The sequence below is a fragment of the Rhinatrema bivittatum genome, chromosome 1 (genome assembly GCF_901001135.1).
Source record: "Rhinatrema bivittatum chromosome 1, aRhiBiv1.1, whole genome shotgun sequence".
Classification (NCBI taxonomy): domain Eukaryota; kingdom Metazoa; phylum Chordata; class Amphibia; order Gymnophiona; family Rhinatrematidae; genus Rhinatrema; species Rhinatrema bivittatum.
In genome coordinates this window covers 59,370,178-59,395,767 of record NC_042615.1, presented here as the reverse complement: position 1 = coordinate 59,395,767, position 25,590 = coordinate 59,370,178, and the positions used below count along the sequence as shown (strand labels likewise).

The following is a 25,590-nucleotide window of genomic DNA, read 5'->3' as shown; positions in this document are numbered from 1 at the left end:
GCAGGAGAGGGATCAGGGTGACCAACGAGATCATCTTGAACTTTTCTCTTTGCAGAAAATTGTTCAAGGCCCTCGGGTTGAGAATAGGGTGCAGGCCCCCTGTTTTCTTTTGGTATCAAGAAGTACCAACAGTAGAACCCCCAGTCCTGCTGGGGAAGGGCGACTGTTTCAACCCCTCCTACCATTAGTAGGGCGGAGAGCTCTGCCATAAGCACTTCCTGATGAGAAGAGAGACCCCATGATGGACACGTGGGAGAGTCCTCGGGGATGTCCCTGAAGTTCAGCTGGTACCCTTGGCGAACGATGGTGAAAACTTACTGGTCCAATGTAATGCTGGGCCAGAGGTCCGCAAACAGACATAGCCGGCCCCCGACTAGGGGAGTAGGGGCCCGAGGGTACAGTAATCTGGCTCATGCTCTCTTGCCCGCAGTCAGAATCCCATAGCGGGGCTTTGCTGGGGGGCTGGCTGAGGCTTGGGGGTTCGCCGTTGACAAGAGCGATCCTGAGAGCTGGCACGTGAAGTACGTGCCTGGGAGGCAGGAGGGCAGTACTTTCTCTGGTGGTAGAAGGACTTTCTGGAGCCCTGTCGCGAGGATGGAGGGTCTGAAGTACCCGCTGAGAGCTGTTGTAGGGTTTCGTGGTGCTCTTTTAATTGGACCACTGTGTCCCTAACCTTTTAAAGAGATTCTCTCCCACGCAGAGCAAATTCGCCAGCTTCTCCTGGACCTCTGGACGAAGGTCCAAGGCCCACTGCAGCCACCCTCACTGCTGTTTCAACCACGTCTTAGGTGGACCACACCTTGTGTTTACCCGTCTCCAGGCACCACCACCATAAAAGTGTCCTGCTGCTGCTGGGGCAGGTACTCCGACAACTCCTGGACCTTTTTCAGAAGGTTCCTGTGGTATTGGGTCATATACAGCTGGTAGGACGTGATATGAGCAATGAGCATAGTGCCCTGAAAAACCTTCCTACCTAGGGCATCCAAGACCCTGTGTTCCTTACCTGGCGGGGCAGAGGCTTGGTTGTGAGAATGCTTAGCAGAATCCTCCATCACGGATTGGTGTGGGAGGTGATGCCTCTTAAAGCCCAGGGCTTGTTGCACCAAGAAAATGTCGTCTGCCTTCCGAATGACTGGAGAAATGGACACCAGGTGCTCCCAGATCCTAAGGAGGAGTTCTTTAAACATCTCATGGACTGGGACAGCCACTTTCTCTTTTGGGGCATCGATGAACTGGAGGACCTCAAGCATATTTTGCCGAGCATCCACTTCAGTGAGGAGCTGGAATGGGATGGCCTCCACCACAGCCTGGATGAAGCACCGCCTGCTGAACCCTGCGGTCCAACTCCTCTTGAAAGCCTGCTGTAATCTGGATGGATGGAGGAGGAGGTGTCACCAGAGCCTCCTCAGAGCTCCGAGGAGGCTTGGTGCCCAGCACAGAAATTGGTGGAGAACACCTTGGACTCCCGGGTCTGATAGAGGTCAGTGCCTCTTCTCCACAGGGTCGCTTCAGTGGCAGCACAGTGGGTGCCGATGCCACACCGATTCCGGAGCCATGCACAGAAGGTGACTGGTAATGGTGCTTGCAGGACTTCCCTTGGTGCTCGACCTGGTCTTTCCCTGGAGCCAAAGAAGGTGAAAATCCCGACGTCCTTGAGTGCGATGACACTGGAGACAGCCTATCTCCGGCTCCTTTCTCATGAGGGAATTGCCGGCAGGGTAGAGAGGGATGGCGTATCTAACAGCTCCCTGCGGCCCCTAGGTGTCGATTCACCCAATGCTGGAGTAGATGGATCAGACTTTCAGGCAAAAAGCTTTTCCATCTTATCCAGCCAGGCACAACGGCCTTTGGGGGTCATCTGGTCCACAGACAGCACCCTCGAGTGTCGTGCGACACCCCCAACAGAGGATACAGACCTCATGTGGATCAGTAATCGACATGGTCCGCAGGCAAGCGGTCAATGGCCTTCATCCACCAAGAGGTGGCTCGTCTGGAATCGACAGCATTGAGAGAAAAGTTTCAAACATGTACCGCACGCTGGACACCATTGACCTAGAAGAGGGATCTAGCGCAGAGATAGTTGAAAAGCGACCGGGAAAAAATTGCATTTGAAAATAACTAGAGCAGAGTTCCATGATCGCAGAAAAAAAAAAAGGCTGAAAGGTAACCCCGAGTGGATGTTCGGATAGTGGCATGCTGGGCATGCTGAGTGTGCCAGCCAAAGTTCTAGAAACTTTGACAAAAATTTTCCATGCCAAGCTCCATTTTATTTATTTATTTAAACATTTTTATATACCGGCATTAGTTGTGGACATCATGTCGGTTTACAGTAAACAGGTTAAGTTTGGAAAATTACATTTTAACAGGGAAGTCAAAACTGGGAGAGGGGGTAACGAAAGGCAGCTGAGAAAAGACAGGATAACAAAACGAGGTTCCTCGAAGTGAGGAGAGGGAGTATAACAAAACATAGCTCCTCAATATGAGGAAAAGGAGTAGACGTAATGTAGTCTACTTTGGCACGGATTGATGGCTTTTTATTCTGGGTAAGCTTGGTTGAACAACCATGTTTTCAATTTCTTTTTGAAGTTGTTCATACATGGTTCGAGGCGTATGTCAGGCGGTAATGTGTTCCAGTGAGTGGGACCGGCAATCGAGAGAGCACGGTCGCGTGTGGAGGAGAGATGGGCTGTTTTCAAGGAGGGCACAAGTAGGGTGCCAGATTTTGCTGTTCTGGTGGGTCGATTGGACTTAGGAGTTGTAAAAGGGAGGTCTAACCAGTTGGAGTTGTGCGTGTGGATTGCTTTGTGAATTATGGTGAGTGTTTTGTAGATAATGCGTGATGCTATGGGGAGCCAGTGTAAGTCTCTGAGGATGGGGGTGATGTGATCATATTTGCGGGAGTTTGCAATGAGTCTCGCTGCCGCATGTTGTAGCATTTGTAGAGGTTTAATGGTAGAGTAGGGGAGCCCAATGAGTAAAGCATTGCAGTAGTCTAATTTGGATGTGATGGTAGCCTGGATAACTGTACGGAAATCTTGGGTGTGTAGGAGAGGTCTAAGTTTTTTGAGCACATTAAGTTTGAAAAAGCAGGCTTTGAGTATGGAGTTTACGTAGTTCCTCATACTTAATTGATGGTCAAGGATGACTCCAAGGTCCCTCACAAAGGGTTGAGTTGAGGGGAGGTTGAGTTTGGTAGTATTAGACAGAGGAGGGGAAGATGATGAGTGGGGGGAGATGAGTAGAAGCTCAGTTTTGTTCGTATTGATGGCAAGATGGAGATTAGTGAGAAGGGAGTTAATGGCTGTGAGGCATTTCTCCCAGTGTTCTAGGGCATCAGCGATAGAGTTCTGTATGGGGATGATGATCTGAACGTCATCAGGGTAAAGGTAGAACTTAAGTTTAAGGTCAGAGAGAAGGTGGCATAGAGGGGTGATGTAAATGTTGAAGAGGGTGGAAGAAAGTGAAGAGCCTTGGGGGACTCCCTGCTGGAGGGTCTGTGGGGTGGATGTGGAGTTCCCGATTTTAACGGAGAACTTTCTGTTAGAGAGGAAGGATTTAAACCAGGCAAGAGCCAGATCTGAGATGCCAATGTTTTCCAGGCGTGTTAGAAGATGATGGTGGCTAATGGTGTCGAAGGCTGATGAAATATCGAGGAGGGCAAGGAGGTAGCTGTGGCCTTGACCCATGCCTCGGAGGAGATGGTCGGAAAGGGAGAGAAGTAAGGATTCAGTGTTAAAGTGTTTCTGGAATCCAAATTGTGATGGGTGGAGGATCAGATGGTCTTCAAGATAATCCATGAGTTGTGAGTTGACAACTCTTTCCAATAGTTTGGCAATGAAGGGGAGGTTGAAGATTGGGCGGAAGTTGGAGGGATCTTTAGGGTCAAGTGAGGGTTTCTTGAGAAGGGGTCTGACTACTGCGTGCTTGAGTGCATCTGGGACGGACCCGTGCGCAATAGAGCAGTTGATGATGTCTGCTATGGCTTTGACTATAGCGTCAGGAATGGCTAGTAGTGCTTTGGAGGGTATAAGGTCTTCAGGATGGGAGGAGGGTTTGAGCTTTTTGAGGATAGATTGGATTTCTATGGTGGAGGTAAAGTCAAGAGCGGGCATTGAAGGTTGGGTGGGGGTGGGAGGAGCAGGCAGGATGGGTAAGGGACTGTTCGAAGAGGGGGGAATCTCTTTAGGAGGGTTGCGATTTTGTTGAAGAAGTAGTTGGCTAGTTCCTCGCATTTGGCTGGGGCATCATAGTCAGGTGTGGTAGGAGGGAAAGGAGTGGTAAGACTTGATACGTAGGAAAAGAGTATTTTGGGGTTGAATCTGAAGTCATGGATTTTTTTAGTGTAGTAATCTCGTTTATGTTTTTGGGTGGAGATTCTGTAGCTGTGGAGAGCTGATTTGAAGATGGCGGAGTTTTGAGAGGTCTGTTCTTTGCGCCATTGTCTCTCCTTTTGCCTTAGAGTAGTTTTTAAGCTTCTGAGTTCTGGAGTGTACCATGGGTTGGTGGGTTTTGAGGAGTTCCTTATAACTTTTTTTGGAGACTGGGCAGAGTTTATTGGCGATGTCTCCTGTGAGGTTATTCCAGGATGCAAGTGCTGTATCTGGATCTGAGCAATTTAAGTTGGGTAGTGAGGTGGTTAGTGCATTCGCTAGGTCGGTACTAGGGGCGAATTTTCTGAATATTATGGTCTTACTGTTATTGTTGTTGCTAGGGAGAGGGGTGTTGATGGAGAAAAGGCCTTCTATCAGGAAGTGGTCAGACCATGGTATAGGGGTGGAAGTAGGATGGTTGGTGGCTCGGATAGCAGAATTGATAAACATTAAGTCTAAAGTGTGTCCGGCTTTGTGTGTGGGGGATGTTATGATTTGCCGGAATCCTAAAGCATGTAGGGATTGTAGTAAGGATTCGCATGAGGTGGTTTGAGGGAGGGAGTCAACATGGAGGTTAAAATCTCCAAGGATGAAGGCGGGGATGTCAGGTTTTATCCAATCTACGATGAATTCGATTAGGGGAGAAGGGTTAGCTTCTAGGTAAGTAGGGGGGGGGGGGGGCATATATCAAACAGATTTGCAAGGTGGCTGACCTGAAGAGGCCTATTTCTAACCTGGGCGGGGTGGCTATGGGGATGGGTTTGAGGTTTAGACATTTCTTGGCCGCTAGCAGGAGGCCTCCTCCTCTTTTTTTGGGTCTGTGGATTGAGAAGAATTCGTATGAGGAGGTGGGGAGTTGGTTAATGAGGACAGTATCGGAGTCTTTAAGCCAAGTCTCCGTAACAGCACAGATGTCGGGCTTGCAGTCGATGAGAAGGTCATTAAGAATGGGTGTCTTTTTGGATAGGGATTGTGCATTGAAGAGTATTATGGAGAGGGTGGTGAGGCCGAGGAGTTGAGTCAGAGGAGAGATTAGAATTGGGATTAGGGATTTGCGAGGTGGGGGTGGGGGGTAGTGAATGTTGAGGGGAAGGCATCTGTGGAAGGGAGTGTGAATGCGCGGGATAGGGTATGCTCCATCTGATGACGACACCCATCTGTGAGGACTACCATCCTGCTTGTCCTAGGAGAACAAAGAAAATGGTGTACACACTCTTCTGCATCTAAGAGTGGCAGAGGGTATGCAACTCTGCCTTCACTTAACTACATGTAAGTTTTGAACCATGTAGAATTGGTGAGTTAAGATGCATGCATTAAGCATAGAACTTTGGAAATCTTTTGCCAACGATATCCAGTAGCCTGGGATCCTTCCATGGTGGGGAATTGAGTATATCCATGACTTGTTTGCTCATTTCAGAGCCAATTCCACCACAACTGATTGGTAGGGTAATTGTACTATTTCAAACCCCAGAGATTTTTGTACTGTATACTTGAAGTCTAGTTTTCTTGCTATTGGGACATAGGAAACAGGATATTCCCAAATTCTGATTTGTTATTCATGCAGGATATTATGGATTGGGATAGCTGTTGGCTCTGCTGGTGTTTCTAGAATCTTGAGGAAGCCAAAGACGAGTGTTTTCCCCAGCTTGTTCAAAAATATGGAGTAAGAAAGGTCTTCCAGTGGATACAAGAGTTCTGGATGGTCCAGAAGGTCAGAAGAGAACCCTATTTATTCCTCTTCAGAGAGGAATGGGAACACTGATCCAGGACTTCAATGATGAAGGTGACTGAGCTGTCGTTCTTTGTCGCTTCAGAGGGATATATACTTTATTTATTTATTTAGGATTTTTATATACCGACCTTCTCAATACAAGTATCAAATCAGGTCGGTTTCCATAGAACAAAACTGTCGCGGTTAAGGCGTTACAATAAACAGAGTTTCTGCACATAAGAACATAAATAAATATTACATAGACAACAATAACTCATCAAAATAACGTGAATAAATATAGGGAATGGCTAAAAAAGGGGTAGTGTAACTTGGGATATACAGTTAACAGAAAACTGTGTTGCTGGGCAAAAACATGAGTAATGCAAGAGCTCAAAGAACTAATGCATCAACAAAAGAGTATTTTCAAAACAAGTGGGCTGTCCAGATCAGGCGTGATTGGGCCTTGAGGGGGTATGGGCGGTCGAGGAGCTTATAGTGGACTATTTTGCTCTTTGACCGGTGTCAGAATGTTCCTGCGATTCTGGATAGGCTTGCCGGAAGAGCCACGTTTTTAGGTTTTTCTTAAAAGTTAGATGACAAGTCTCTTGGCGTAGATCCGGCGGTAATGAGTTCCAGAGGGTGGGCCCGGCTGTGGAGAGTGCTCGTTTTGTTAGTGAAGTTTTCATTGGGGGAGCATATAAGGAACCTTTGTAGTTGTATCTGATAGGTCTTTGTGATGTGTGAGGGCGGAGTTGCGAGTTTAGATTTAGGTGGGCGATGCCCATAATATCCTTGTGGATCATTGATAGTGTCTTGAAGGTAATTCTGGCTTTTATAGGAAGCCAGTGAAGGCTGTGAAGAATTGGTGTGATGTGGGCTCTTTTATTTGTGTTGGTGAGTAACCTCGCCGCAGCGTTCTGCACCATCTGTAAGGGTTTTGTAGATAAGAGCGGAAGACCTAGCAGTAAAGAGTTGCAGTAGTCTAACTTAGACAGAATTATAGACTGGACTACTAGACGGAAGTCACTAAAGTGACTTGATTGATATACTTGATTGACATCCTCTGACTGGCTGGACTCTGCTGTAAGTGAATTTCTTGTACTAGAAGCACTGCATGGAGCTTCTAATGAATATTCACCCTAATTGAGGATACTAGGGCTCCTTCTCTTGGGAGTAAATCTGATATCTTGGAAAGGACAGATTGGAAGGTACCCTCACTATCCTTAGTCACTAGAGAGGTAAAGAAATCTTTTATCAACTCTGCTATCTGGTCAAGGGACTATCTTCTGATACCAGCATGGAATCTTGCACATCCTCTGAGCTCTGCAAAACATGAATTGGATGTTTAGGGGTACCCCAGAGAACAAATGGCATTTGGAATCTACAGGTACTGTCCTGGCTCCATCAATTTTATTGGTGTAGTCTGGTATTTGAGGGGGAAGGAATATCATATCCCTTCTGCCCAGGCCTGCATACAGGTCTTCCATTTTTCAGGATCTTGTTTTCTGAGTATGAAGGGACATCTGTCCACAATGGTAACAGTTGTCCTAGTCGTGGTCTGGTCCAAGGCAGCTGTAGCAGAGTTCATGTCCATTTTCAATGGACATTCTTCTACCACAAATTCAGTCCTTGAACTCACCAACTGTGGACTTCTTTTTACCGAACATGGTGAGGAACAAAAAAATCATTTCCCCCCCTTTTTTTTGGTAGCACAGAAAAGAGAAAAAAAAAAGTTGTTTGAGGGTGCTGAGGCAGAAAGGCAACTTTAAAGGAAAAAAAGATATTGTATTTTCACAGAAAAATCAGAAATAGAGAGATAGGTTCATGTTGATGCTGGTGCTCAGATAAAAAGAGGGACTGAGGGGGTTTATGAGGCAACACCCAAGCAGGAATTCCCAAACATGTTCAGTAGAGCAAAAGTTCTACTAAGTGAAAGAGAGGTTCATTCGGTGCTATGGTTGACATCACCCACATGTAATGGCTAATTCAGCCCTGATTATTGACTATAAAAAAATCATCTATCTGATTTTTGGGTACTTGCCAGGTACTTGTGACTTGGATTGGCCACTATTGGAAACAGGATACTGGGCTTGATGGACCCTTGGTTTGACCCAGTATGGCATATTGGAGAAATTACTTACCTGATAATTTTGTTTTCCATAGTGTAGACAGATGGACTCAGGACCAATGGTTATCTGCTCCCCTGCTAGCAGATGGAGACGGAGTCAGATTTTAAAGCTGACGTCACCCTAGGTATACTCCCCTGCAGTGACCTCAGCTATTCAGTATTCTCTTCAAAAGCCACTGTGGACTAAACACTGAGAAATGTGATTGAAAAAAAAACGTGAAGGCCGGAGACCGTAGCCGCACTCAGACATAAGCGCTGAATCCCAGCTAATTCGTAGAAGTCCTAATCCAGGGATAGGGAGATGGCTTACCCGGCACTATTCATGGGCAGCCGTGGGCGGGATGCTGACTCCATCTGTGTACCCTAAGGAAAATGAAATTATCAGATAAGCAATTTCTCCATTTCCTAGCATGTAGCCAGATGGACTCAGGACCAATAGGATGTACAAAATCTACTCCCGGACGGTGCGGGAGGCTGCCCTTGGTCCAGTTAGCACTGCCCTTGCAAAGGCTGTGTCCTCTCGGGCTTGGACGTCCAAGCGGTAGAACCTAGAGAAGGTGTGCAAGGAAGACTATGTCGCTGCTTGGCAAATGTCGTCGGGAGACAGTAGCTTAGCTTCCGCCCAGGATACCGCCTGGGACCTAGTGGAGTGAGCTTACATCTGAAGGGATAGAGGCTTCCCTGCCTCTATATAGGCTCCTATGATTACTTCCTTGATCCAGCAGGCTATGGTAGCTCGCGAAGCTGCCTCGCCTTATTTCTTTCCACCGAAGGACAAACAGAGGGTCCATCTTGCGCACCGGTTCTGTATGTTCTAGGTACCGTACCAAGAGCTTGCCAATGTTTAAGTGGCATAGGAGGTGGAAGACTACCACCTCCTATACCACTTAAACTTTGCATCTATCTAGAGACAGAAAGGAAATGGACTGGTTCAGGTGGAACTCCGAGACTACCTTTGGTAAAAAGGAAGGGACGGTGGGGAGCTGCAACGTTACTGGAGTCAGCCAGAGGAACAGCTCCCAACATGTCAGAGCCTGTAGTTCAGAGATGAGACGAGCAAAGCATATCGCCACCAAAAATACGGTCTTCAGCGTTAGTAGGCGTAGGGACAGAGCTCACAGCGGCCAGAATGAAGTCCCTGCAGGATGTCCAATACAAGGTTGAGATTCCATAAGGGGACCGGCCACCTTAAGGGCGGTCGAAGGTGTTTAACCCCTTTCAGGAAATGGTTCAAGTCTGGATGTGTAGCTAAGCGGGCTCCATTCACCTCGCCTCTGAAACAGGAGAGCCACAACCTGAACCTTCAAGGATTTGAGGGACAGCCCTTTGTTTACACCATCCTATAAGAATTCCAGTATCATGGGAATCTTAGTTGTCTGAGGGGGCACCCCGCATTCGTTACACCAGGCCTCAAAAACTCCCCAGATCCTCATTTACGCCAGGGATGTCGAGAAGTTTTGTGTGCGGAGCAAGGTGGCGATTACGCCTGCTGAGTATCCATGCTTCTTCAGGTGAGCCCTCTTAAAGGACAGACAGTAAGACTAAATCGAGACGGGTCCTCGTGGAGGATCGGCCCTTGTTGGAGGAGGTGTAGGAGGCTCTGCAGCAGAAGCCTCCACAGGTCCACATACCACGGGTGTCTGGGCCAATCTGGGGCCACCAAGAGGACTAACCATCTGTGTCATTCGATCTTGCGGATGACCTTGCCCAGTAGAGGCCACAGAGGGAAGACATAAGTAGGCCCTCCTCTGGCCAGGTCTGAACCAGGGTGTTGATTCCTTTGGAGTATTGATCTCTCCTGCGACTGAAGAATCAGTGAACCTTCGTATTGAGGGATATGGCCAATAGGAGGAAGGCCCCAGCAATCTACTAGGAGTTGGAGGGGTCTGTCCACCAGGGCATAACAGGAAGTGATCTGCAGTGTCATTGCTGTCATGTCAAAGGCTTGTTTAAGGATGGACTCCAACCTCATGTCATGTGCATCCTTAAGGCCGCTTCTCCCTCTACTAGGATAGTTGTCTGCTTGGAGAAGGTGCAGACTAGGGAGTCCGCTTTCAGGAAGTGCAGGTGTTCCTTGGCCGCCGGGTCCAGTGGGTACAGGGCCTCTTAAGGCTCGACCTCCTTTAAAACTGGCCTCCGGGGCGTCCCACTCCAGGTCAATCAACTCTTGAATGGCTTCCAACATTGGGAAATAGTAAGAGGATTTCCGTAGAAACATCAAGATGGGGTTCCTTTTTGGTTAAATAACCAAAAATGTGGAACCCAAAATAACAATTCAATTAATGGCCTATGAAGGTGTCAGCAAGCCTTGACGTTATATGTCACTTTCAAGTAGACACTAACCGGTCTTATCTATCATCCACCTTCATCATTACTTTAATGCAACAAAATATTTTTTCTTTTTTCTCTTTTTTCATTAAATTAAAACAGACCTCCATCCATGTAAGCAGAAATGACTCTTTCATATATAGTTAGTCAAATAGCCCTACACTGGCCGGTGTTTCGCTGGGTAAGCTTCCTCAGGAAGCTTGTAAAGGAAACAAATGGAGGCCTCCATTTGTTTCCTTTACAAGATGGTTGAGACGTCTGGTCCCGTCTAAGAAGATATGTGGCTCTTGTTAGAATCATTTCTATATGCCCCTGAGGAAGCTTACCCAGCGAAACACCGGCCAGTGTAGGGCTATTTGACTAACTATATATGAAAGAGTCATTTCTGCTTACATGAATGGAGGACTGTTTTAATTTAATGAAAAATGAAAAAAGAAAAAAGAGAAAAAAAAAATTTTTTTGTTGCATTAAAGTAATGATGAAGGTGGATGATAGATAAGACCGGTTAGTGTCTACTTGAAAGTGACATATAACGTCAAGGCTTGCTGACACCTTCATAGGCCATTAATTGAATTGTTATTTTGGGTTCCACATTTTTGGTTATTTGATTTTGTGTTGTGGTTAACCGCTGACTCCCTTGTGTGAGTAGTGTATCACGTTCCTTTTTGGTTCCAATATAGAGTCTGTGCCAGACACTCCCAGAGTCTTGAGGGTCTAGGAGACTAGGGCTGGCAATTCATCTCTGTGGAAGAACCTTAGCATGGTCCAGTAAGGTTCCAGGCCTGGTGGGATTTCCCCATCCTCCAATGAATTTGTATCCCTATTGTTGTCCGTGGTGTCTGGGTCATTGTCAGGGATGCCCTTGGTGAGATGAGGCATGTCCTGAGATATGCTGGTAGGGATGGGGAGACGAGGCCCTCCCAACTGGGGCTTAGACCGGGTAGGGGCAGCAGCCAACTGCGCCTGAGCAAAGGCTTGAAGGCCCTGGAAGAATTGCAACCAAGAAGAGGTCGTCGGGTCCATACCTAGCCCAGGGAGAACTGGGGTAGGGGCTGCTGAACTGCCCTCTCCAGGGGATGACGCACACCCAGGGTTGCTTAGGTCCAGGATGCTACCGGAAGTCATGGCCGGTCCATCCTCAGATATAGAGGGGTCAGACCTGGAGAAGCGCTGAGTCCAGCCCCCCCTGGGCCTCCTCACAGTGCTGACACCGACTGATTCAAGGTCAGGTTGTGCAGCCCTAATATGGCAGGTGGCACAAAGGGAGTAGCACTTGTGCTTCTTAGTTGCTAGAACCATAGTTCCTGCGACTTGTGCATTCAGTCAGTTAGCGCCGAGCTCAAGCGGCACAGTTCTGTCCTGACCCATGCAAGTAGGGTGACAGGTTGTGTGCAGGTGCCTGTGCTCAGTTATGCGTTCAGCTGAGCGACCCGTGGAGCGCTCGGTTATGCGCTCAGTTAAGCGTCCAGTTGGGCGCACAATTACGCGCTTAGGAGTGCACTCAGCTACGTGCGTAGGAGTGCACTCAACTCTGGGTGCACTATGCGCGTAGGACCGCCTGCACCTCCAGGCGTGTTAGGCGCACAGGATTGTGCACCCGTTCGCGTGTGAAAGGTGCACAGGAAGGCGCGTACCTCCAGACATGAAAGGCGCACAGGCGCTTCAGGTGCCTCGGGATGCACGTACCTTTGCACGTGATGGCCACTAAGCGCGCCCCTATGTGTGTAGTAGGTGCACAACAGGGCCGGCCTGCACCACATGTACCGATGGATGGAGGGGAAGATGGCACAGCAAAAACCACACGCAAGATGGTGCCTACCATGTGGAGTGTCCACTGAATCTGAAGTGGGGCCGCTCAACCCGCTCAGAAATCCCCTTCCTTTGCCATGGCGGGATCAGGGACGTCAGCGGTATGGCTCACCAAGCAAAGAGACTGGAGGAAAGACTTAACAAAGCCCTTCCTTGTCTCTGGATCGGAGGAATTCTTCCTTGCTTACCTGAATTCAGTGCTTACTGGCTGAGTCCAGAGACAGTCTCCGGCTGTGGGGGGGTGGGGGTGGAGGAGGTCTTAGGCCATCACTGCCGTGCTCGGCTTCCTGCACCCGCTGCCTTTCCACTGCTTCCATAGCAAGTCCATGCCGGGAACCGGCTACCGGACCAAGACTCACCTCTGAGGGATCTCGAAAATTGCCTCAGGAATTCTCAACTGGGGAAGGGACCATTAGGTATCACCGCAGGAGAGCGGGGTTCGATATTTCTCAAATTTAGGAGGTACATTTTCCAATTCTAAGGCGTATTGTGTTCCCGATAGGGGGAGACAGTCCACATCTGCTAGGAAACGGAGAGATACTGAATGGCTGAGGTCACTGCAGGAGTATACCTGGGGTGACGTCAGCTTTGAAATCTAACTCCATCTCCTTCTTTTAGCAGGGGAGCACGTAACCATTGGTTCTGAATCCATCTGGCTACATGCTAGGAAACTTATGTTCATTTTCAGGAATGTCAGTGAAAGGAGGAAGACTATGGTGGCATTATTAGACAGAGGAGATGAGGAGAAATGTATTTGGGGGGGGGGGGGGGGGGCGCGCCAAGAAAAAAGGAGAAATGCTAGACAAATACTTCTGAAAACAGGACTGGAGAAGTATTGCTGAATGTTGGCAAGAGCACATCTAGGAGTGGGGTAGATATCACTACATTTATAGAACAGCAAGTTTGTATGGAACTAGCAAAGCAGAAACTGGACAAAGTCATGGGACCAGATGGGTAGGGACCTTCATTTTCATTTTTTTTTCCTTTGGGCATTTCAATGTTATAACAACAACAAAAAAAATCAGTAGAAAATGACTTTCCCACTGATTTTTCTCTTGTTCATTATAACAGTCATTTTTCCACTTTTTTTTTTGTTATAACACAAATTTTCAAGGAAAAGAAAATAAAAACTGAAAACGAAGGCCCCTACAGAAGGGATGCATAATAATCATAATTTATTCATTCCATGCTTTTCCATCAAGAGAACTCAGAGCAAGTCAGAATATAATTCAAAGTAGGCACATAAAATAATAGCATAAATAAAGGCAGGGTTACATTTATAGTACGCTCAGGGAGTGTTACAATAAATCACAATATACATCTGGTATGGCACTTAAAATAAACAGCGTAATTATTACAGGATACAATTTATAGTACCCTTGCTATGGGACTATTCTAAAGACCAGAGACTAGCTTACAAGAAAGCACAGCTCAGAGGTAAATTGCATTACATCTTATGTTTGGAAGACAGTTTCAAAAAGTCATTTTTCTGAAAACTAGAAGATATGATACTAATCTAATGTTAATAGCTGAAATGGATCCTGAGAAGGCCCTCTCGCGGATACCTATGAGGCACAATTCTTTTATGTGGTGGAATAACTAGGCATGCTTATAGCACTGAGTGCAAACAGCAAGACACACATGAATTCAGATGATGGCTCAGGTAGATCAGAACACAATCTTTGAAGGCGTGAAAGGTTAGAACCAAGATTTTAAACTTGATTCAGTCTGTCAGAAGCTAATTCAGGAGTTTTATGATGAATGTAAAACTGTTTGGAGAGGAATATACCTAACATCATTTGAGCTGCATCTTTCTGTATGAGTTGCAGGCACCGGGTGAGATTTTTTGGAACCCAAATGTAAAGCGAGTTACAACAGTCAAGGCAGAAGATTATGCAGGTCTGAATAACTGAGGCAAAGGCAGGACCATCAAAGAAAGGGGAGGAGATAACCTAGTTGAAAAAAATGCTGCTAGGATCTGAGCTTTGATGGTGAGCTTAGAAGCCAGTACAAAACCCAGGCTACGGACTTTACAGTAAAACAGAAGTGCTGTCCCTTCGAGAATCACCTCAGATTTTAAAAGGCCATTTTATTTTTACCCAACCATATCCTAGGATATTAAGAGAGCTCAAAGAAGATCTAGTGCATCCACTAGAGGCTGCGTTCAATAGGACTTTAGGGACAGGAGTTATCTCGCAGAATTGCAGAAGGGAAAATATTGTCCTTCTTTATAAAAGTGGAAACAGAGAAGAGGTTGGAAGCTGCAGGCTGGTTATTTATTTATTTATTTAAGGGTTTTTATATACCGCAGTATGTAAAGAAATACATCACCGCGGTTTACATTTAACAATAACTTAGCAACAGGCTTTACAATTGACATTATTAATAGGTATTAAATAAAATAAATTCCATATAACAGTATTGAAGGAAAACAGGCTGTACAGACTGTGGACCATCCAATAATGTATAACATACAATTAAAATATTGATGTAACTATTAAACCTTTACGAACCAACACTAAAACTAAATAGCATCTAATACAATACCGGTTCTGAGAGTGGATACAAGTTCTATATTGCACCGAAGACATTTCTGTTATTTAAAGCTAATTAAAATCATGATGGGGATGGGTGGGCAGGTAAGGTGAAGAAGGAGATTGAGGAGGGAAAGAGGGTAGGATGGGAACGGAGCATGGGGAGAGAGGGTAGCAACTTGAATGGCATTTCAGTTATTTGGCTATCATTGTGTGAATGCTAGTTCAAATAACCACGTTTTGAGTCCTTGTTTGAATTTCTTATGGCAGGGTTCCAGACATAGGTTAGTGGGCATCTTGTTCCATAAGTTGATTCCCGCTATGGAGATAGCACGGTCTCTTGTGGTCACGTGTTTGATGTTTTTTGTTGGCGGGGCTGCCAATTTAGCTTGATGGATATATCTTATGGGTCTCTTGGAGGTATGGAACACAAACGGCTCCGAGAACCATTGCATCTCTTGGTTATAGATCGACTTATGTATGAGGGAGAGAACTTTAAAGGTAATTCTAGAAGCTACTGGGAGCCAATGCAAGAACATGAGAGCAGGTGTAATGTGATCATGGAGATGGGTATTGGTGATTAATCGAGCTGCTGCATTCTGTAACATCTGTAAAGGTTGAATTGAGTTTTTAGGGAGACCTAAGAGTATTGCGTTACAGTAGTCAATTTTTGGTAGTATGGTAGCTTGCAATACCGTCCGGAAATCTTGTGGATGTAGAAGAGGTTTAATTCTTTTTAGTGTGTGAAGTTTGAAAAAACCATTTTTTATTGTAGCTGAGATGAATTTCTTTAAAGTGAAATGGTTGTCAATTATGACGCCAAGAATGCGGACTTGCTGTAGTAGGGGAAGAACTGAAGTAGAATGGTGGGATGTGTTGGAGGGGATGTTATTGTGTGGCGTGATGATGATGAGTTCAGTTTTGGTAGTGTTTATAGCTAAGAAGTTTTCTGTGAGAAGCTTTTTTATTTCAGCCAGGGCTGATTCCCAGGTTTTCAGAGCATTAGAGAGGGAATCATTAATAGGGATAAGAATCTGTACGTCATCGGCATATATGAAGTGATGGAGTTTCAGTTTTGCTAGGAGTCGACAGAGAGGTGCTAAGTAAATGTTAAACAGTGTTGATGATAGCGAAGAGCCTTGTGGTACACCTTGTAGCAGATTTCTTGGTTTAGATATTTGGGATCCCAACTTGACACTGTATGTCCTGTCTTTCAGAAAAGATTGGATCCAGTTTAGTGCAGTGCCAGTGATGCCGATTTGAGAGAGGAGGGCTAGAAGGATATTATGATTGACCGTGTCAAATGCCGATGAAATATCGAGTAGGGCAAGAATGTATGAATGACCAGAATCTAGTGTTTTTAGAATAGAGTCTGAGAGGGATACTAGCAGCGTTTCAGTACTATGGAACTTACGAAAACCGTATTGTGACAGGAATAATAATCGGTTATCGTCTAGATAGTCCGTGAGTTGTTTGTTAATTACTTTTTCTATGATTTTTGACAAGAATGGGAGGTTCGAGACAGGACGATAATTGGCCGGTTCAGATGGATCCAGGTCTGGTTTTTTGAGAGTCGGCTTTATAATTGCATGCTTAAGTTGCATAGGAAAAACACCAGTCGATATAGATTTGTTGATGATGTTGGAGATGGGAGGGGCAATCCTAGTGGGGATGGAGAGGAGTGTTTTAGTAGGCATAATATCTATAGGGTGCAATGCAGGTTTTATCTTTTTTAGAATGGCTTCAATTTCTGAAGTGGTTGTGATTTCAAAATTAGTGAGTGATGGTGAGGTGATCATGGTGCTTCTGGGTAGAAGGGATACCAGTGGAGCATGTGCAGTAAAGCGTGCCATAATATTAGAGACCTTGTCATAAAAGTAGGTAGCTAGCTTCTCACATTTGTTTTTATCGTCATTTTCTGGATTGCTGTTTGAAGGTGGGGTAATAATGTTAGCAACATATTGGAATAAAGCACGCGGGTTGAACTGGTACTGATGAATTTTTGTTGTGTAGTAATTTTTCTTGGCTTCATCTGTTGTTTTATGATACTTATGGAGAAGGGATTTAAATTTCTGTAGATGTGTTTGATCTTGATTTCTACGCCATTTCTTTTCCAATTTACATAGTTCGCGTTTCATCAGTCTAAGGTCTGTGTTGTACCATGGTTTTTTATCTTTTTTATCTGTGCTGATTTCTTTCGTTAGTAGTGGACAGAGTCGATCAGAAATGCTGCTGGTGAGTTGATGCCAAGAGGTGCACGCAGTATTGGCATCAGAGAGGTCTAATTTATGGATATCTTCTGTAATGGCTTCGATAATATCGTCTATTTGGCATTTTTTTCTGTACTCAATGGTTCTTTTCTTTGAGTGTGTTGCTTGGGGGTTGCAGTTAATGGAGCAGTGCGTGTCTACTCGGTAGTGGTCTGACCATGGTATAGGTGTACATTGGGGGTGGTCAGGTTGTATGAGAGAGTTAGTAAAAATCACATCCAGTGTATGTCCAGCCTTGTGTGTTGTACCTGAGACAATTTGTTTAAATCTGATAGCGTTAAGGGTCGCAAGTGTGGCATCACATGCAGATGTGAGGGGGGATCGGTCAAAATGGAGATTAAGATCTCCAAGTATGATGGCTGGCATATTGATGTCAATGTGTTTTGTAATGTATTCCGTAAGTGTTGATGGATTCTTTTCTAGTATACCAGGGGATGCATAAATTAAGCAAATTTGCAGGCTTTTGGATTTAAAGTCTTATTGTGGTGGTTGAAAAATAATGGAGACTCTATTGAAGGAAATGGCAGCAAAAAATATTTAGAATTCAGTGGGTTGCAGGACCAAGGCAGCATGGTTTTACCAGAAGGAGATTGTATCAAATGAATCTGATTGATTTCTTTAAATGGATGACTAAAAAATTAGATCAAGGGTGTATGCTGGATGTGGTTTATCTTGATTTCAGTATCTCCTGCATAGGAGGCTTATAAACTGAGCAGCCTCAGAGTGGGTACTAAGTTGGTGAACTGCATTAGAAACTAGTGGAGTGATAGAAAACAGAGGATAATAGTAAATCGTATTCACTCTAAGAAAACAAAGGTGATTAGTGGCATGCTTCTGGGATCCGTTTTATTGAGTATCTTTGTGAGTGATATTACAGAGGATTTAGATAAAGTTTGCCTTTTTGCTGATGACACAAAAATATGCAGCAGAGTGGACACACATGAGGGAGTAGACAAAATGAGAAGTAATTAAGAAAACTCAAGAGTGGTATAAAGCTTGACAGTTGAAATTCAATGCAAAAAAGTGCAGTCATGCATTTGGGGTGCACAAAAGCAAAAGTTACTTTCCTGTAACAGGTGTTCTGAGGACAGCAGGTTGTCAGTCCTTACATATTATGGTGTGACAGTATCAGATAGAGCTCAGCATGGAAGTATTATTTCAAAGTTTCTAGAAAATTTGAGCATGCCATATTGCCACATGTCCATGCGGAGGCCCCTTCAGTCTAAAATTTTGTTTAAATTTGGAGAAATCATCTCCAAAGGGAGGTGGGCAGGTTTTGTGAGCACTGACGTCCAAGGACAACAGGATAACACCTGTTACAGGTAAGCAAAAGATAAGCACCCTTACAGATAAGCAACAACCAAAAAGTTGAGTGGACTTTAAGGGCTTTTGGTCTGCTCCAAAATAAAAGCAAAGACTCTTGCAGTCTAAAAACTGTGTAGTGCTTGCTCCCCTTTGTGGTCATGTGACCTGGGAAAGAATGTTGGAAGGATGATTTCACTTAACCAGTTAAATCCAACATTACCTTAGGCAGAAATATTTGGAAAAATGCGTAGAAAAGAAGTTTGCTTACCGTAAATGGTGTTTTCCGTAGATAGCAGATGAATTAGCCTTGCTGTCTGGGTACGTCTTCCGTGCCACTAGGTGGCTGAGCTCTCTAAGATTAGTAAAGTCTTTCAGCTAGGTGCTCCCTCTTGTATCTTCCCGTGTTTGCCTGAGGCTCCTCAGTCCGTATCAAAAGCAGGTTCGTATGCCTTGTCGGAACTGTCCAGGAAGGTGGGCGGGTCAGCATGGCTAATTCATCTGCTATCTACGGAAAACACCATTTACGGTAAGCAAACTTTCTTTTTTCACATAGATAAGCAGTTGAATTAGCCATGTTGTCTCGGAGTCCCCAGCTGTTGTATTGAGCTTATTGATATGAGCATAGACTGTTTTATTTTACTCAATACGGGAATTATAGGCGGACAGTTCTTATGAAGGCATTTTATGTTTTGAACATGTGCTATGTTGTAGTATAGTCCGCCCTTGCGTGCATCATCCGCAGCTTGTTTGTCCAAACAGTAATGAGATGTGAAGGTATGTAGTGATGACCACGTTGCCGCTTTACAGATGTCTATGAGAGACACTTCATGGAGGTGGGCAACTGAAGCAGCCATTGCACGAACTTGATGCACTTTTGGTGTCGCAGATAGATGTTCTGAATGCTTTTGATAGCAGAATTGTATGCAGTTGGATATCCAGGAGGATAAAGTTCTTTTTGTCACTGGATATCCTGGAGCGATTGGACTGAAGGAGAGAAAGAGTTGTGAGGGTCTGTTGGGCGAATGGGTGCGTTGTTTGTAATACGTAAGCGCACGCTTACAATCTAGAGTGTGAAGTTTCTGCTCATTGTCATTAGGTCTTGGATGAAAAAGTGGGTAAAGTGATAGTTTGGTTAATGTGAAAACTGGAAACCACCTTTGGTAGAAAATTTGGGTGTGCGCGCAACGTCACTTTGTCATGGTAGAATTGTAAATAAGGAGGGTAGTGAACCAAGGCTTGAAGCTCACTAACCCGCCTTGCTGATGTGAGGGCAGTCAAGAAGAGTACTTTCCAGGAGAGATATCGTAGATGACAAGTGTCCAATGGTTCGAAAGGCAGTATCATGAGTTGCTCGAGGGGGATATTTATATCCCAGGGCACTGGTGGTTTTCTTTTCGGGGGACGTGAGCACAAGACCCCTTTCATGAATCTGAATATGAGAGAATGACATGATATAGGTTCTCCGTTTAAGGGACTATGGTAAGCTGCTATGGCAGTTAAGTGTACTCAGAGAGAGGCCATAGCTAGGCCTTCTGTAAGGATTAGATGGAGGTAGGTCAGAGGGCGTTCTGGTGGGCAGGTGAGTGGGTCCATACCTGCAGTTGAGCACCAGGAAGAGTAGCGTGACCACTTTCTTTGGTAGTTTAGTCTGGTCGATGGTTTTCTTGAGGAAACTAGTATGTCCTGGAGAGGAGAATTAATGTTTAAGTTGTGGATCACGAGCCTTTCAATCTCCATGCTGTGAGGTGCAGAGAGGAATGAAGAGGATGAAGTAGGGATCCATTCTCCTGGGTAAGAAGCTGAGAGCTGTTGCCCAGAGGAATTGGGTTGTATATTGATAGTTATATCAGGTAGCTGTACCACAGTTGTCTTGGCTACGCTGGTGCAATGAGAATTAAATCTGCCTGGTCTTCGATGCATCTTTGGACTGCGAAATATGAGTGGTATCGGAGGGAACGCATACAGAAGACCCTGAGACCAGTTTATGAGGGACGTGTCCTGAGCCAGCGGGTGTAGGCTTGGATACACTGAGCAAAAATTCTTGACTTTCCTGTTGTGTTCTGTCACGAACAGATCGATGCAGGGAAGACACCAAGTGGAGAAAATGCGATGAGCTGTTTCCTGGCTTAGTTCCCATTCATGGAGGTGAAATATTCTGCTTAGTTTGTCTGCTCTGGAATTGCTGATTCGGGTAAATAAGTTGCTTGTAGGGAGATAGATCTGCTGTGAGCCCATTCCAGGATCTGGACTGTTCTCTGCAGTGATTCCAAGAACCTGACCCTCCTTCTTTATGTAAAACATTGTGACTTGGTTGCCTGTGTGAATCATTACAGTCTTCCCTTGCAGAGATTCTATGAAGGCTCGAAGGGCGTTTCGTACCGCTCGAAGTTCCAGAAGGTTTATGTGTTGATTGCGTTCCATCGAGGACCATAATTCCTGAGTTTGAAAGTGGTCCAGGTGAGTTCCCCAGCCTTTGGGAGAGGCATCTGTGGTGAGTATTATCTGATGTCGAGGGGGTCATAGGGGTGATCCCGTCGTTAGTGTTGATGGGAGTAGCCACCATTGTAGGTCTCTTTTCATACTGACCATTACTGTGATGGGGGGTGGGGGTCGAAGGTGGATGAAGGAACTGAGTCCATTGATGTTTGAGGCCCCATTGTAAGCGACGCATGTGTAGACGTGTGTGTGGGACTACATAGATAGATGCTGCCATGTGTCCCAGAATGGTCATGATTTGATGAGCCGGAACAGTCGTGGTGTGCAGAAGGACTAAAGACAGTGTGCGGAGAGCTAGTGCTCGCGGGTGAGGCAGAAAGGCCTTGTCTTGAATGGTGTCTATATAGGCTCCGATGAACTGTAAGGTTTGTGTTGGATGTAGGTTTGACTTTTCGTAGTTGATAAGGAGACCCAGATTGTCGAGGCAAGAAATGGTATGAAGTAGATTGGTTCGTAGGAGAGACTGGTTGGGTGCTAGTAGAAGCCAGTCGTCCAAGTAAGGAAATATATGCACCCCCTGATGACGGAGGTGTGCCACCGCTACAGCTAGGACATTTGGTAAATACTCTGGGGGCAGAGGAGAGGCCAAATGGAAGTACTTTGTACTGGAAGTGTTTGTTGTCCATTTGGAAGCAGAGGTAACACCAGGAATTTGGATGCATTGGTATGTGGGCATATGCATCCTTCAAGTCCAGAGAACACATCCAATCGTTGGGTTGAAGGAAGGGAAGAATGGACTTGAGAGAAGTCATCTTGAAATTCTCCTTGTGGACGTATTTGTTGAGCGCACTTAGGTCCAGGATTGGACGTAGGCCTCCTGACTTGGGAATAAGGAAGTATTGTGAATAGAAACTGAGATGAGGTTTCAAAGGAGGTAGTTCCTCAATGCACTTTTGTTGGAGGAGCATCTTGATTTCCCGAAGGAGAGGGCCCCGTATGCTGTTTGATGTTTCTGGGGAACTAAATGTGGTAGGGTCGGGAAGGATGTAAAGTGGAGAGAGTAACCTTCCTTTATTATCGTCAGGACCCACTGATCGGACGTGATATTGGACCAAGCTGGGAAGAATCTGGATAACCTGCCTCCTACTACCGATGTCTGAGCTGGTGGTGGAATTAGCTCTAAAAACCCTGCTGGGTCTTTGGGGGCTGGGAATCTGCTGGTGGACGGGTCTGTCAAAGGGCTCTTGTTCTCTGTCGCGGACCTTGTGACTGGTAAGATTGCTGTCTGGCCAGCTGGATGTCTATAATAGGTGTATTGCTTGTAGGTCCTATGATAGGCTTCCTGTAAGTATTGTCGCCTAAATGACATAGGCTGATGGAGAGACAGAGATAACACTTCTGCCTTTTGCTCTTTGAGCTTGGTGACTGTTTCGGTGAATGTCACCAAACAGGTTATCAGGTTGGCATGGCAAATTGGCTAGTCTGTCATGGACATCGTCCCTGATGGCGCTTGACCTGAGCCATGCCAATATTCTGGCTGCTATCGAATTTGCCAAAGTCATGGAAGAAATCTCGAACCCCTCATAAATGGAGGGCAGAAGGTGTCTGAGACTTTCTTCCATATTATGTTATTCTATGGGTAGGCTGGAGTCTGAGGATCCTCGTTTCAGATGAGGTTTCAGAGGTTGCAGGTTTTAAAAGAGGTATTGTGCGATGAAAAACTGATGGTTTTGAATTTTCGCATTAAGCATGTTGGATTGGTATGATCTCTTTGTGAAATCATCGAGGAATTTTGCATCTCAAGATGGTGGAATGTTTGAGTGCAGCCTAGATCTTTTCACTATTTGCATCGCAGGTTCTACTACTACAGATTGATGTGGTAGCTGAACTGAGGAGTAGAAGGGGGAGTCCTTCATGCAATACTTGAGGTCTGTTTTTGTTGATGTTGGTGGAGTAGAGAGGGGTGTCCCATGCTTTCTCCATCACTGTATTCAGCACCTAGTGTTGAGGAAGTGCTATGGGATCAGTGGGAGTGTCACAAATCTTTAAGATCCCCAACATTTCCTGACGGGGGTCTTGGAGTTTCCTCATCTGTACGTTAAGCAGCAGACCTACTTTTTCTAAGAATTGGGAATAAGTAAGGTCTTCTGGCGGAGAGGCAGGTTCGGGCAGGACTTCAGCTAGGTCTGATGGGGAACCCGTGGATGAGTCTTCTGAGGAAAATGTTTCAAAAAAATCTTCCATAGGCGTTGAAGGTCTCTGTGGCTGGACTTTTGGTGATGGTCCAGGGATAGCAAGGTCCTCCATAACCTTTGGTGTCTCCGTTGGAACAGGCGGTGGGAGCGGATGCCTCTGTTCTACCGACTGCAGAAATTGTGATAATATACTTGTTATCTGGGAAATAGCTTGTGAAGCCAATCCTGAAGTGGAAGGTGTAGAAGGTAAGGCTTCAACAGTTGGTGGGGCAGCTGGAGCTGAAGTTGTACTTGGGCTCATAGGCTGTACCATAACTGGTGGAGGTGAGACAACCTTATGAGGATGTAGGCCAGCAGTAGTGCGGCGTAAAGACAGTGGTGATAGTTCTGAAAGGTACTCCGAAGAAGATGATCAGCTGCCTGAGAATCGAGGTGGAGAGACATCCTGATCAGAGTCGACCACTAGGAGTGGTGATGGCTCCCTGGGTCTTTTATGGCCTGTTGTGTGTTTCTTTGGCTTCGGCAGCGTTGGGCCCTGAGAGATTGTGTCGATTTGCTTCGAATGCATCGGTGGTGCGCTGGATCGACGTAGTTGCGACGCCATCTTTTCAGTGTGCCGATACACCGGAGATGCGTTGGTGCGTCAATGCTTTAAACGCGATCCGGACTGATGTTGTTCAGTGCGTCAGTGAGCCGATGGCGTAGAAGCGGCATGCAGCTGCAATGGTTCCGACGCATCCCCCGTGCGCAGATTCTTGACGGTGGGGGTCCACAGAAGAGGCCCTTCGATGAGAGGGGGACTTCTTCTTACGTTTTGGGCCTGGGGAAGATCTTGTTGAGGCTTCTGAAGGGGCATAAGAGCCCGATGGTGCTGCTTTTAGTTGTTGAATTCTGGCAACGCGCTGGCACTGTGCTCTTGGGGACATACCGCCACAGTCCCCGCAACTTGCCTCTTCATGATCAGGACCTAGGCAAAGGTAACAGGACTTATGTCCATTGGTTACAGATATAATTTTTCCACAGGTGCAGAATTTAAATCCTGGTCGAGGCATGATGTTATTAAAGCTTTTTCCTTTGATTTTGAAGGTTTTTTTTTTACCTCACAAAACTTGAAAAAGTCTGAGAAGACAGAGCTCCGCGTGCGATCAGTCACGCAGAAAAAAACAGACTGAGGAGCCCTCAGGCAAACGCGGGAAGATACAAGAGGGAGCTCCTAGCTGAAAGACTTTACTAATCTTAGAGAGCTCTGCCACCTAGTGGCACGGAAGATGTACCCAGACAGCATGGCTAATTCAGCTGCTTAACTACATGAAAATCACTATTATGATAAAACGTGGTATAAGGTCGTTAAGTCACTAGGGCCTGGAGCTCACGGACTATGAAAGGAAATGATCAGCACTAAACATACGACCTTCTAGGTCAGGTACATCAGCTTACAAGAATCTATAGGCTCAAAGGGAGCTTTCATCAGCTGAGAATCACACAGAGGTCCCATGACACAGTGTGAGGCTTGATAGGAAGCTTCAAGTGAAGAGCGGGACCTTTCTGCTCAGAGCGGACAGAAACATAGCTACCATGGGAGTGCTCCATTCTCAAAATATCTGGTTTGCTACACTCTTATCCAGGGACCATTTGTGGGGGTTCCAGAATCTGACTTACCTTCTCTGCTAGGATATTCTCCTTGCCTGCCAGATATGTGGCTCTGAGGACCATTCCCGGAGAGATGCTCAACCCTATATCTGGACAGTTTCCTGGCACAGGAGGTACAACCCCCATTCTCCCTTACTTGTTGATGTAGAACATTGTTCACTTGATTTTCTGTCTGGACAAGAATAATTTTGTTGGCCAGCCAATCTCTGAAAGTCTTTAGAACGTTCCAAGCCTGTAGGTCTAGGAAGTTTATTTGATAATGCTTTTTCTGAGCCGAACAAACGCCCTGGGTGAAGAGCCCTGCAACATGGCTTCCCCATCCCAGGTTGGTTGCATCTGTAGTCAGGACAATTTGAACTGCAGGAATTTGGAAAGGTTTATATTTCTTCACTGAAGAGGTGGTAGATGCACAGAATGCCCTCCTGGAAGAGATGCTGAAAGACAAAAAACAGTAATGGAATTCAAAAGGGTGTGTGATAAATGCAGAGGAAGAGACGCTGTGTCGAGGGATTGTGCTGGCAGCCTGCTGGCATGCACAAAACATAAAATAAAAATGTTGGGGGGGGGGGGGGGGGGGGTTAGAGTAGGGCGTGGGAAGGTCAGGTTAGGGGCAAGGGAAGTTCCCTCACAGGCCGCTCTGAAATTGGAGTGGCCTGGGAGGGAACGGGGGAAGGCAGTGTGGCTCGGCACACGCAAGGTGCACAATTGTGATCCCCCTTGCACTCGCTGACCCTTGATTTTATAACTTGCGTGCGCCTCCAAGTTATAAAATCAGGTGTACATGTGCGCGCGCAGGGTAGCGCGCGCACTTTTTAAAAATCTACCCCATAGCGTGTCATTCAGGCTCCTACAAC

The 25,590-nt window shown here is 45.9% G+C and overlaps 1 protein-coding gene across 4 annotated transcripts in view; it reads right to left on the bottom strand.

The window, feature by feature from the left end:
* Positions 1-25,590, bottom strand: part of ERCC8 (ERCC excision repair 8, CSA ubiquitin ligase complex subunit) — a 56,734-nt gene that overhangs the window by 13,815 nt on the left and 17,329 nt on the right. For 2 of the 4 annotated variants that reach the window (XM_029607966.1, XM_029607911.1), the window contains one exon: positions 24,746-25,170. The exons of the other annotated variants lie outside the window; for them this stretch is intronic. The gene's annotated coding sequence lies outside the window, so the exon portion shown is untranslated. The remainder of the gene's footprint in view (positions 1-24,745; positions 25,171-25,590) is intronic. 4 annotated transcript variants of the gene reach the window in all.